General features: G+C 34.0%; 1 protein-coding gene across 5 annotated transcripts in view; it reads right to left on the reverse strand.

Annotated features, from left to right (window-relative positions):
- The window catches only part of LOC141487602 (uncharacterized), a 111,274-nt gene that overhangs the window by 97,494 nt on the left and 1,548 nt on the right, over window positions 1-12,232 (reverse strand). The gene's annotated exons all lie outside the window — the stretch shown is intronic.

Genomic DNA, 12,232 nt, shown 5'->3' on the forward strand with positions numbered 1-12,232 from the left:
TAAATTTCAAACTGTAAAATATGTGTATGAAGATAAATATGTGAAATTGAAGAAACATGAATGTAAAATTATATCTTGACCTAATGAGTATAGTCGAAGTAACCGATATAGTAATCTTAAAGCTATCGGCGTACTCAAAGGCCAAAAAAAACAATAAAAAGAATTAATGCCGCTACGAATTAGTCCACGTGGACTGAAGAAATGGCGGTTCGTATTGGATGATTTTTACTAACCAAGTTTTATGATTGGCTGAAGAGTCATAAAATTAAATTTGAAGTCATGTTACGGTGACCAATAGAATGTGAGGATGGTTAGAAGGGTCGTGTTGTCAGGAACTGATCGCGATTTGAGTGTTGAAATTCGATATTAGTGAAGTTATAATTACTTAAAATTTTTATTTGTTTAAAATGTGGCGTCCTTGGACAAGTACCTACTAATAGTAATAACGAGTGTGATAACAACGCAGACTTTTTCCTGTGTAGTGATTCCAATAGCGCTGGTGAACAATGCGAAAAAGAGATACCAGTGAATAAGATTCGGATGCATTTGAATATTGGAAGACAGAGAGTATGTTTCAATGTATATAAGAACCTACATATCAAACTTGGTTTCGAGGGAAAAAACTATTATAAGCAACATCAGATTTGACTGAAATTCCTTTCTCAATTTTACGTAAAATAGTCAAAAACAAACTTTATGAACGCAAGACGCGATTTGATGCGGGATTACCAAAACTTTTAGATGTTCATCTGATAAAATCATTGAAAAAATAATATACGACTGGTACCAAAGCAATGAGATTCCTACAATTGAAATCATAAGGAAGAAATTGAATACTTCCGGCCATAACGTGAGCTGCTGTGACAAAACTTGTCAGAATTGGATAGAGGAACTAGGATTTAGATTTAAAATAATAAACAAATGTCAAGCAGTTATGGAAAGCAGAATAATAGTGGAATTGCGTAACAAATACTTAGAACAAATAACTGAATATAGACAAGAACAACGGCAAATTTTCTATTTGTACGAAACTTGGTATGACACTCACGACACAGTTACGAAAGAGTGGACTGATGGTTCGAGAATGTGTACGCCTAATATGCCTGCAAAAAAAGGATCGCGGCTAATCATTGTGCATTGCGGAGGAAGTAAACGATGGGTTTCGAATTCTTTGAAATTATGTGGAAAAAAAACTTGGGGACTGCAATGTTGATTATTATAAGAACATGGAAGCTAATATTTTTGAGAAATGGTTTGAAAACACATTGATCCCAAATTTGGATGCAAATAGTATAATAGTTCTTGACAACGCTTCCTATCATTCGCGACAGCTCATCATAGTACCGAATAAAAATTCGAGGAAAGATGAAAACAAAGTTTTTCAATGGATAAAAATTTCTATTTTGAGGAAAACTATACCAAAAATCAATTAAACCAAGTTTTACAGACATAAACATTCAAAAAAGTGTTTGGCCTTGAGAGTATTGCTGAAAAGTATGAACACACCATATTGAGACTTCCCCTCTATTTTTGTGTTTTCAATCCCATCGAGTTGATTTGAGGAAAATTGAAAAAAGCATCAGGAGTAAAAATAATTTTTCAAAATTAGATAGGAAGGTGATGAAGCTAGTTAAAGAAGACTACCGCAGAAGACTGGCAGAAAAGGAGTAAACAAGTATTTTTAGTTGAAAAAGACTATATAGATATTGGACACTTCCATATCAATGGTGGAAATAAATTCATTATTGATTTAAATGATGACAGTGATAGTGAAAAGGAGAATATGGAATATGGAAGCTTTCGAAGAAAGTTAGTGAAGTGTTTTTGAAGCGATCGATTGTATAGGTACATATGTGAGTTAGTAGTTAGGTTAGGTTAGGTCACAAGTGAGTGGGTCTGTTCGACCCTCCACCGCAACCCGTAAGGGTTTATTGTAGTTCACACCTATTCAGGTGCGAGTAAGTAGTATTCAGAAGTATTTTCAATCATCACTCTGTTATTTGAATCCCTACTTTCCCACTCATTTATATAAACGAAATATTTTCATATAAATATATATATATATATATATATATATATATATATATATATATATATAATATAGTTGATATTCTTATATAATCAGAAATGATTATTGAATAACACAATTAGTTAGTTCCGTAACTATTTTATCAAAGGGGAACAAACTGCTAGAAGGTAGGAGGCACTATATCGTTTACTTGAACTATACCAATCTGGATAACGTTATGAGAAAAAATATACAATTCATGTAATCGATGATATCGTAATGACATTCATTCACGTATTTGATTAAATCCCAGCCAAAAGGAATCTTGTTTAAATTGAAAGGGTTATATGAAAGTAACTGTTTCGAGAGGGCTTTTTGTTCCAGTTTGTGTATGAAAGTTACTTCACACACACATCTATGTGAAGGGTTACTTCTAAAATTGATTCCTCTCTTCCTTTCTCCAGAAGATTCCCACATTTTTTCGTATCAAGATGGAGCAGTGGAAAGCCAAAAACTTTCTTTCCCAAAAAATTAGTCACTCCTAAAAATATAACCCTTCCAATTGTGGAAATGAAACTGATCTGCTGTACAATATTGCACACATCATTTATTCACTCAATTCATTGAAAACTACAAAGTTGATCACATTTTGTGAAGGGTGGAATTCAATGAAGGACTTCGTAGGCCTATGGTCTGTCTGTCTTACATAAATATCACAAGATTTAACCTTTAACCCTGTGTCACCTTACACTTTTGATCCAGCATTAAATTCCAAACTTTCTTCAAAAATAGGATATTTTCAGCTTACAGGAGTTTTGGAAAAAGTTTTGTTATTATTGTTCGCTGATTTTCTCAGTTGCTATGACTCATACAGCGAAGATTAAGAATTCACGCTTCAAAACTCCTCCAATATTAAGCGTTCGAAAAACATTGCATTTGATTTCTATGATTGAATATCGACCTGGCGCACGTCTATACAGACCTAAGTTATAGTACAGTCAAATCATATTTTCGATTTAAGTTGCAAAGTTGTTAATGGATCTCTTATTGACGTATAGTCAATTGGGCATACCTACAAGGTTTTTATTTCAATCGATTAATAATAATTATAATTAGCAGGTGCAAAAAATTCCAAAAACTTCTTATTATAACATTACAATTGGTTGTTTGAATATTGTTTCTAATCTTTTCTACCAAATATATCGCAACTATTTGATTCATTAATAATATTAATGATATTAATTCTTTCAAGAAATACATTTCATTTTATATCACTTATTTATGTGATATAAATAAAACTTATGACTATTGACTATTTCAGTAATTTCGAGGGAGATGGCCGTACGAAAGAGTTGGCCAATAGAGAAAAGTTCAAGTAATAATTAATAGATGGCGCTAGTCATCGTTTAGTTCGGTTCGCATCAGCAAGGGTAACAACTGTCAGTGGGTTTTTTGTCGAAAGAATAATGAAACGGTGAGTAATTTGGCTTTGTTTTTCATTATGCATGCGAATTAACTACTGGGGTTAACATATTAGGTAATCACAAAAAGATTTTGAAAGTTATGTCAGTTTTCGTGCTTTCCCAGTTAAGTAATAAACTTCTCTAGTGTTATAACCTCAAAATTACCCACTAACTTGAGAAATGGCTTTAATTACCTAATATGGCCATCTCACCCAGACAACTAGGAGAGACAGTCAAAGATTTTACGAGAGAGATAGCCATGAAATTTTATTTCCTAATTTTGATTTATTTTCAATATTTTCTATAGATGCCAAACCAATACGTACGGAAGGTGGCTGCTGGTCGAGGTGAATGGAGGGAAGCAGATTAAAAAATGCTATGGAAGAAGTACAAAATTGAGAGATGATGACGATTTATATGGCCTCTTTTATCTACCACAAAGAAACATTTGAAAGAAGGTTGAAACTAAATAACAACACTGAAGGTGTAACGATATATTCGTTACTGTCATTTCATTGTATTCATGACAAGATAAAATGTGACATCTATGAATTCCATGTAATCGGTATTTGCAAGTGTTCTTCCTAGCATAATCCATCTTTGGTTCACTAGTAACGTGAAGATAGGTAATGAGAGAAGATGAGGGAGGAAATTTTAAAAAAGAGAAACGAGTCTCTCGTAGAGTTGAGAAGGTAGAGCTCGATGCTCGATATCTGGTTTGTTTTTTTTGGATGTGAAAATAATAATGCTGATTCTGAAAAATCTGAATATTTCATGGTGATCACTGTGAATTTAAGCCCAAGCTATCTATTTTCCATTCGTTTATGAATTGAGGTTTCGTCGGATGCAAGAATTAAAGTCCTGAGATTTTCTGCTGAGAAAATGTGTCCCTCGTTCCAGGTGTGAAAAATCCCTGAAATTTGAGAGGGGTTACTGGCGTCATGGCGTTACTGTAAGTCATAATCCAAATGTTTGCTTCTATTCATCGTTCGGGAAGCTCCACTCTGCCGCTGAATTCAGATTCGAGCAAGGGACCTGTCTCTTGGTTGAACAAATCTCCGATTCATAGAATTTGTTTGACAGCTATCGAGATATAACCAATCTTTCCTCATTATCTATATCTTTGAAGATTGGTTACAGACGTTAAGTGAATTAAGGTTATATCTCCATTTCCTAATTTAAATGATTTAGTGAAATTTTTAGTGGTCATTTTTTTGATACCAAATTTGTTTTGTTTCCTAAGACATATTCAATGGTGATTTCAAGGTTACATTTTTGTATATAAGATTATTTTATTCCTTATACATACTCCTGAATTCAAGGTTAATTTTTTTATAAACCATTGATGCATCGATACAAGAGTAGTATAATTAAGAGTAACTGTTGTGAATATTATTCAATGTATCTATGAATGAATATTTATGTGAAACCATGTTACATTTACATCACCTGTTATCATAATTATATTCAGTGAAGTGCAAAACATTTATATCCCTAGAATCCTGTTTCATAACCATTCTTATGTGAGCAACACTGCCTCTCAAGGAAGTGTTCAGTCCCACACTGATCAACTGAACTCATTTAGGGAATAACAACCTTTAACAACATCTCTGCTAGGAGACGTGATGGAGTAAACAGGTGAAACCATCATACTAACAGGGTCAATCTTTGTATTTTTTTGTAAATATATGTATTAATTTTTATGAATATATGATTTTCTTGCTCACCTGATCACAGAAGGAAGTTTTCATTTCTATCTTCATAATGGTATTTTGTATTTTTTTCCAACATAAAATAAAGAAAATGCTGGCGCCCAGCCATACAAATACTTAATATTCATATTTTTACTTGCTTGACACATTAAACATCAGAAACTAGCAAAGTTGTCCAAAGAACTCACACCGTTCTCTACTGACTAGCCTGGGCATTCAAAGTAGCCTTGACTACGTTACAAAGGAACTATGGGACCGTCATCTACCTTCGGTACAGATAATGAAAATAGACTGAGCAAGCATATAAAAGATATGCAGTCAAGAGGCTTTCCATTGACTGTAAATGATTTAAGAATTGCATTCAAGTTTGCTGAGCAATTAGAAATTGAACATAGATTCTGTAAAACATTCTGAAAAGGCGGGCTATGATTGGGTGAAAATGTTTCTGAAAAGAAATTCCGATATTTCATTGTGGAAATCGACCAGGTCATGTTTTGGCTGAAAAATGTTCCAAGGCTCTAGCTACGTCATCCTCTACAGAAAAAGTAGAAACGATAACGGTAATTGGTTGTTGTAATGCTGAGGGTAATTTTATGCCTCCGGCGTGCATTATGAAAGGACAACAAACCTGAATTTGAAGATGGACTGCCTCTAGGTTCAGTAGTTTATACAGGGTGTTTCGGAATTCGACGGACAAACTTATACCACGTCATTCCTCTTGCAAAATGATGAAAAATGAGGTAGGACATGTGTGTCCGGAAATGAACCGTTTCAGAAATACAGGGCGTTGAAGTTGCAAAATAAAAAGACCCTTTTCGTCGTAGCTCCCGGACTAAAAGGAATAAATTAATGAAACTCAGCAAATCGATTACGAACTAGAATGTGCTTCCTCCAGTGGTATGTTTGCTTCAGTATCAGTAGCCAATGGCGTTCCAGCGGGGTAATAGCTTATATTTCCCCCCTTATTTTTTACGCCACTGACTTTATATCCACAACCGTCTTTTTTTTGAATTCCTTGATCAATTTTACGTAAAAACCAAATAAACATTCACTATGAAAAAACCAGTAGTTTTCGAGAAAAATTGAGTTGAACTGATACGTGCATTCTTATATGGGAATAATCGATTAAAATAATCGAAATTCCAAAACCAAAATTATTTGAACTCTTTTATGATTTTACCATTAATTTAGCGCTTGCAAGTGATGGTAATTATTGTGGGTTTTCTATCATCGTACCAATTTTTGTTATGTTTAGCATATTGTAATGACAAATCATAACTCTTGAGGCTTATTTTCGTGCTTGTCAATAGATTTCATTGTTGAAATGTTTTCATTGTTCTCAGATCTTCGAGTGACTTTGTGATCTGAAAAAAAGTGACCCCAAATAAAATTTGCGATCATTCGGAATCTCGACTGAGTTAGGCTCCAATAATCCTAAAATAACACCATTATTCTGGATTTTGGGAAAATTATTTTTTGTTCACAATTATCCTGTCTTTTCCATTCGTGAAATCACACTTCTCTTTGTAGAATCGTAAATATCTTGAAGAATATTCATTAATAAGAAAATGAAAAACATTCTCAAAGTATACAGTGTTTTCAAATTTTCACAGATGAAGCCGAAAAACAAAATTTTACCTGTAGACTCTAATTATACGCCTGAAAAAAAGAAATGTATTTGGAAGAAGTCAATTTATTTGAATAACCATCTGATAAGATCTTCGCTAACTCTAGTCAGTAAATGAAGTTTTTTAAATAAATGAAGAAATGGAAGTTGTCTATTTACAGCTAATTACATAACTCTTAGTTGGATGTCGGTACTCATAATTAATCTTTAAGTAGAAATATCATGTTCAAAATATACCTTCTCTACACATATTTTAGATAATGTGATAAGAAACAATACTGTTGAAATTCTAGAACAGTGAGTCATAAACACGAATTTCTTTTTGAAATTTACATTGAAAATTCAAATGTGCTTTTGAATAATAATGAGAACATCTGATGAATAATCAATAGGGTAATTGTTCGAAATTTTTTCCGTCAACACTTATACACGATCTGCAACGGCGCAACATAGAAAATCGCACTTTTTCAAATGATTCTAAATTTTCGGCAATCGTTATCGATGCAGCTTGAATGCGGGCGACTAATTCTTCTTGGCTTTTTGGTTCTGTTTCATAAACCAGTGACTTCATATGACCCCAAAGAAAATAGTCAACAGGATTCAAATCTGGTGATCTGGCAGGCCATTTGTGGGGTCCACCTCGACCAATCCAATTGTCACCGAATTTCCGATTTAGGTACTCTCTAGCAGCTAACGAAAAATGAACAGAAGCACCGTCGTGCTGAAACCACATTCCATTCCGGATATTCAGAGGAACATCTTCTAACAATTCAGGCAATACTTCTCCCAAGAAAGTGCTATAATTGTCCCCATTCAAAGTATCTGGTAAAAGATAAGGACCAACTAAACGGTTTTCTACTATTCCTGCCCAAACATTCAATGAAAATTTTGTTTGATGGCCATGAGGATAAATAGCAAAAGGCTTTTCCTCGGCCCAAATATGGCTATTGCGAGAATTGAAAATACCTTCCCTTGTGAATTTTGCCTCATCAGTGTAAAACACTTGCTTGATAAATTCCGGATTATTTCTCCACATACTTAAAAAACCATCGAGAAAATTCAATTCGATCTGGATAGTCCTCTGGTTTCAGTGCCTGAACTTTTCTCAGTCGATATGGGTATAACTGCTGTTCATGCAAAGTCCTCCAAACAGATGATGAAGACACATGCAGCACTCTAGCTATAGATCTACTACTTTCAGACGGATGTTCAGCAGCATAGTTCAATATCTCCTCTTCTGTGATATAATTTCTTACAGTTCTCTGTATACCTGCATTCCTTCTGGTAATTAAAAAACTTCCTGTTTCCCTGAGTCTTCTGTCCACGTTTTCGAACGTTTTCCAATTAGGAATTCCATTTCTTCCAGGAAAATTTTCACGATACATTCTTTGTGCCAACCTTCCATTTCGTCCCGATTTTCCATAAATAAGGTGCATGTCCGCTAACTCTTCGAATGTAAAATTCATTTTTATTATACGAAATACACAATCCAACACTTTCTGACAGCTACGTTAACTTGGAAGTGTCATACGAATCTCATTTCATTTCCACAGCCCCCTAACAAATTTATTGTTGTCAATGAATAAAGTAATCCTCATTGCTTATGTGGATCAAAGATTGTTATAAGTCACGTGAATGTATTCTGAAACTATTCAACCAGTGGCTGAAGAACTCGAGAATATCGGTACAGTTATCTAACAAAACTATAATAGATATGCCCAGGAAACATTGTAGATGGCTAAGGTTGAAACAAGTAATGGTATTTTGGTTAATCGATAAAACTTGGATTTTTACCCAGTGAGAGAAGATAATTCGATAAAACATTCTGAGTTCAGTTTTGCCAACTATTCGTAATTGTCTTTGAAAATCGTTTGGATGGAACATTTTATTAAAAAATAAATCTCGAGGTAAAGCCATTCAGTAGGTCTGCGGGCTCACAACATATCTGCAAAAATAGTTGGTAAAATGGTAGAAAATCCGCAATATGTTGCCGAAGTGAATAATTTTTCAAGCACACAATGAATGGTAGAATGATGAAAGAGTTCAAATAATTTCGGTTTTGGAATTTCGATTATTTTACTCGATTATTAATATTCCCATATGAGAATGCACCTATCAGTTTCAACTCAATTTTTCTCGAAAACTACTGGTTTTTTCATAGTGAATTCAAAAAAAAGACGGTTGTGGATATAAAGTCAGTGGCGTAAAAAATAAGGGGGGAAATATAAGCTATTACCCCGCTGGAACGCCACTGGCTACTGATACTGAAGCAAACATACCACTGGAGGAAGCACATTCTAGCTCGTAATCGATTTGCTGAGTTTCATCAATTTATTCCTTTTAGTCCGGGAGCTACGACGAAAAGGGTCTTTTTATTTTGCAACTTCAACGCCCTGTATTTCTGAAACGGCTCATTTCCGGACACACATGTCCTACCTCATTTTTCATCATTTTGCAAGAGGAATGACGTGGTATAAGTTTGTCCGTCGAATTCTGAAACACCCTGTATGTCACAAAATTTCGCGTATATAACCTCTGACATATTTATGGAATGGATGAAATCACATTAATTGCTTCGAAAACCAGATGGCAAAGTGCTCTTTTTGCTGGACGGTCATTCCACACACTGAAATTCAGTTGAAAGGTTGGAGTTTGCTAATGATAATTACATCATTTTACTCTCAATGCCGTCACACATACCCCATCACCTTCAGCCGCTGGATTTTGCTGTTTTCAAGTCTCTCAAAACTTACTTCTATGAATGCTGCAGGTTATAGATAAAACAGCACCCTGGACGTCATTTAAGACAACAATTTGGCTTCTTATTATACCAAGCCTCGGGAAAATCAGCGACGAGTAAAAATGCAATAACAGGATTTAGGACAGCAGGAGTTTTCTCTCTAAATCTAGGAGCTATTCCGGAGTGCGCCTTTAGTGAGAACATTGAGCAACCCGTTGAAAGAAATATCGGACATGCAGAGCAGGCCCAATCAATTTCAGATCCAGGCCCAAGTACATCCATCCAGACGGTGGATCAACCAACACCAACAAGAGTACTTAACGAAGTGTCTCCACTGCCTGTGAAACTACACGAAGTTCGCAAAACGAGCGAAACAAGTGAGCCTATTTTGACATCTGAAGAGCATATTGAAAAACGTAAAATGGTAAATGGTTAAGAAAACAGGGTCAAAAGTCAAAAAACCAAAAATAATAAAAACAAAAGTTGCTAAAAGATCTCAACGGCAAAGGGAAAGGCAAAAAAAGTATTGGCCATCTCCGACCATAGCCGACTGCTATGGCTATCACTCCCGGACATCCTGAGAGAGATGGCCAGTCCTAATATTTTATAAGTTTGAAATTACGTTATTGCATTTGTCAAAGTGATTTATCGTTAATATTCAATAAGAATTATAAGTATAGATTGATTTTTTGTATTAATTAATGTTTTATTCATTAAAATTCCTTCACAGTAGAATTTTAAATTTACTAGGGCCATCTCCACAGGAATTATCCAATAGTTAGAAGAGTTGACAATAATCAAGAAAGATAAAACATTTTTAAGAGTATCTATCGTTCGTTATATGATCAATTTACGTAGTTGTGTTCACAATATAGGCACATACCTATACATACAAAATATTACAGAGTTTTTTATATATAAAACTGTTGCTCTTTGTGAATTTTATTATTTCGTATTTCCATTGTCTGATATGATTCTACAATGATTCGAAATCAGTCGTTTTGTGTTGGTGTTGTCCAGTGACGGCTCGTGCATTGGCGAACAGGGGAGGTTAAGTCATAAAAATCGCCGGAGGCGCGAACATTTTTTGGGGTACCGCACACCTATTTAAAGCAAAATACATAATATTTGCATGAATGTAAACACAAATTGTGTATTGCCGAAAATTATACGTATATAACTGACCATTAAAAAACAGAAACAAAGAAAAAGGGTTGAGTTATTTAATATAAATCATTTTTAATTTTTCATTTTTAAACATAAAATTCAATAAATCTGAAGGATATTGGCAATTTTGAAACATATGTGGGTCACTATATACATTACGATTAATTCATTTTTCAGTTGAAACATCGAAAAATGAATACTGAGCTATTGAGTTGTTATAAAGTTTATGGGGAAAATATTTGGTATAGGACGAACATTTTTCAAACAACAAACAATCAAAGTAGTTTGATTCAAGTAAATCTTAACTTCAATTTGTATTTAAAAAGTGTCCAATATTGCATTATAAATTTGTTTATAATTTTGTCTCAAATCGGGTAAGTATAAATTGGTTTTTCGGCGCCGGCGGTTCGACAGTTAAATCAATTGATTCGAAAATATTATTAAAAAATGGATCGTTATTTCTTCAATTCATCAAAATTTCTGTTAAATTGTTTAACCTTTGTTTTGAATAATTAATATCTGTTGATTTATTTTGAAGAATAGAAAAAACAACAACGGTATTTTCAAATACTAATTTAAATATTTCTAACAAGAAACAAAACTTGTGATCATTTAAAATATATTTGAAACCTCTCGCCTCCCTAAGACTTTGGTCGTTGGTTTTAAAATTGTCACTGTTTAGGATAAAATCAAAGACATCAATTAATTTGTCTTTGTTTAACGCGTAGCAGCAAAAGTTGGCATTCGGCTACCACATATTTCATTTAAAACATGGCTTCTTTTGGTGGATTTTGAAAAAAATGCCGAAAATCCAGACAAACTTAAAAAAAATACGCGGCAATCTTTTATGTTCTTGCACACTTTGCCTAATATAAATTAAGGGCATGGGCATAACAATGCGTAAAAAGTGCATGAGGAGCTGTGGACTTTATTTCAGTTTGTAAACCATTAAAATGGCCGGCCATGACCGCAGCCCCATCATTGATTTGCGCAATTAACTTTTGCCTGAAATTATACGTGTTACACGTACGAATTAAAAATTTAAACAAAGCGTCAACTGTGCGCCCAGATGAAACATCATGAAAACCCATAAAACGTTCTACCACATTACCAAAAAACGATTGAAAGTTGTGATGTACAGATAATATCGGTAGTCTCATCAATTTCCCATGCAAAAAAAGAAACACTTTCAATCTCCTTGCTTATATTTTCCTTAATAATATATGCCGCACTCCATGCCAAGTGCCTGGAAAAACGCTACCGTTTGAAAAAGTGCCAAATTGTGAATCATATTTGCCCTATAACATTAAAAGTTCCTTGTAATTGCCGCGAATAATCGAATCTTCGGTGTCATCGTGTCCGCGAAAAGCTAATTATTGGGAACCCAAATAAATCGTAATATCGATAAGTCTTTTTTAATTCGACCGATTTTTCCTAACCTGATTATAAAAAAAAATTATGGCCTCTTTTTGAGTTGTATCAAAAGATGTTGCTATATTTTGTTTGCTAAAAAAT

The sequence above is a fragment of the Leptinotarsa decemlineata genome, unplaced genomic scaffold (assembly GCF_025532065.1).
Source record: "Leptinotarsa decemlineata unplaced genomic scaffold, Ldec_3_MD MMD2_P_RNA_scaffold_4, whole genome shotgun sequence".
Taxonomy (NCBI): Eukaryota; Metazoa; Arthropoda; class Insecta; order Coleoptera; family Chrysomelidae; genus Leptinotarsa; species Leptinotarsa decemlineata.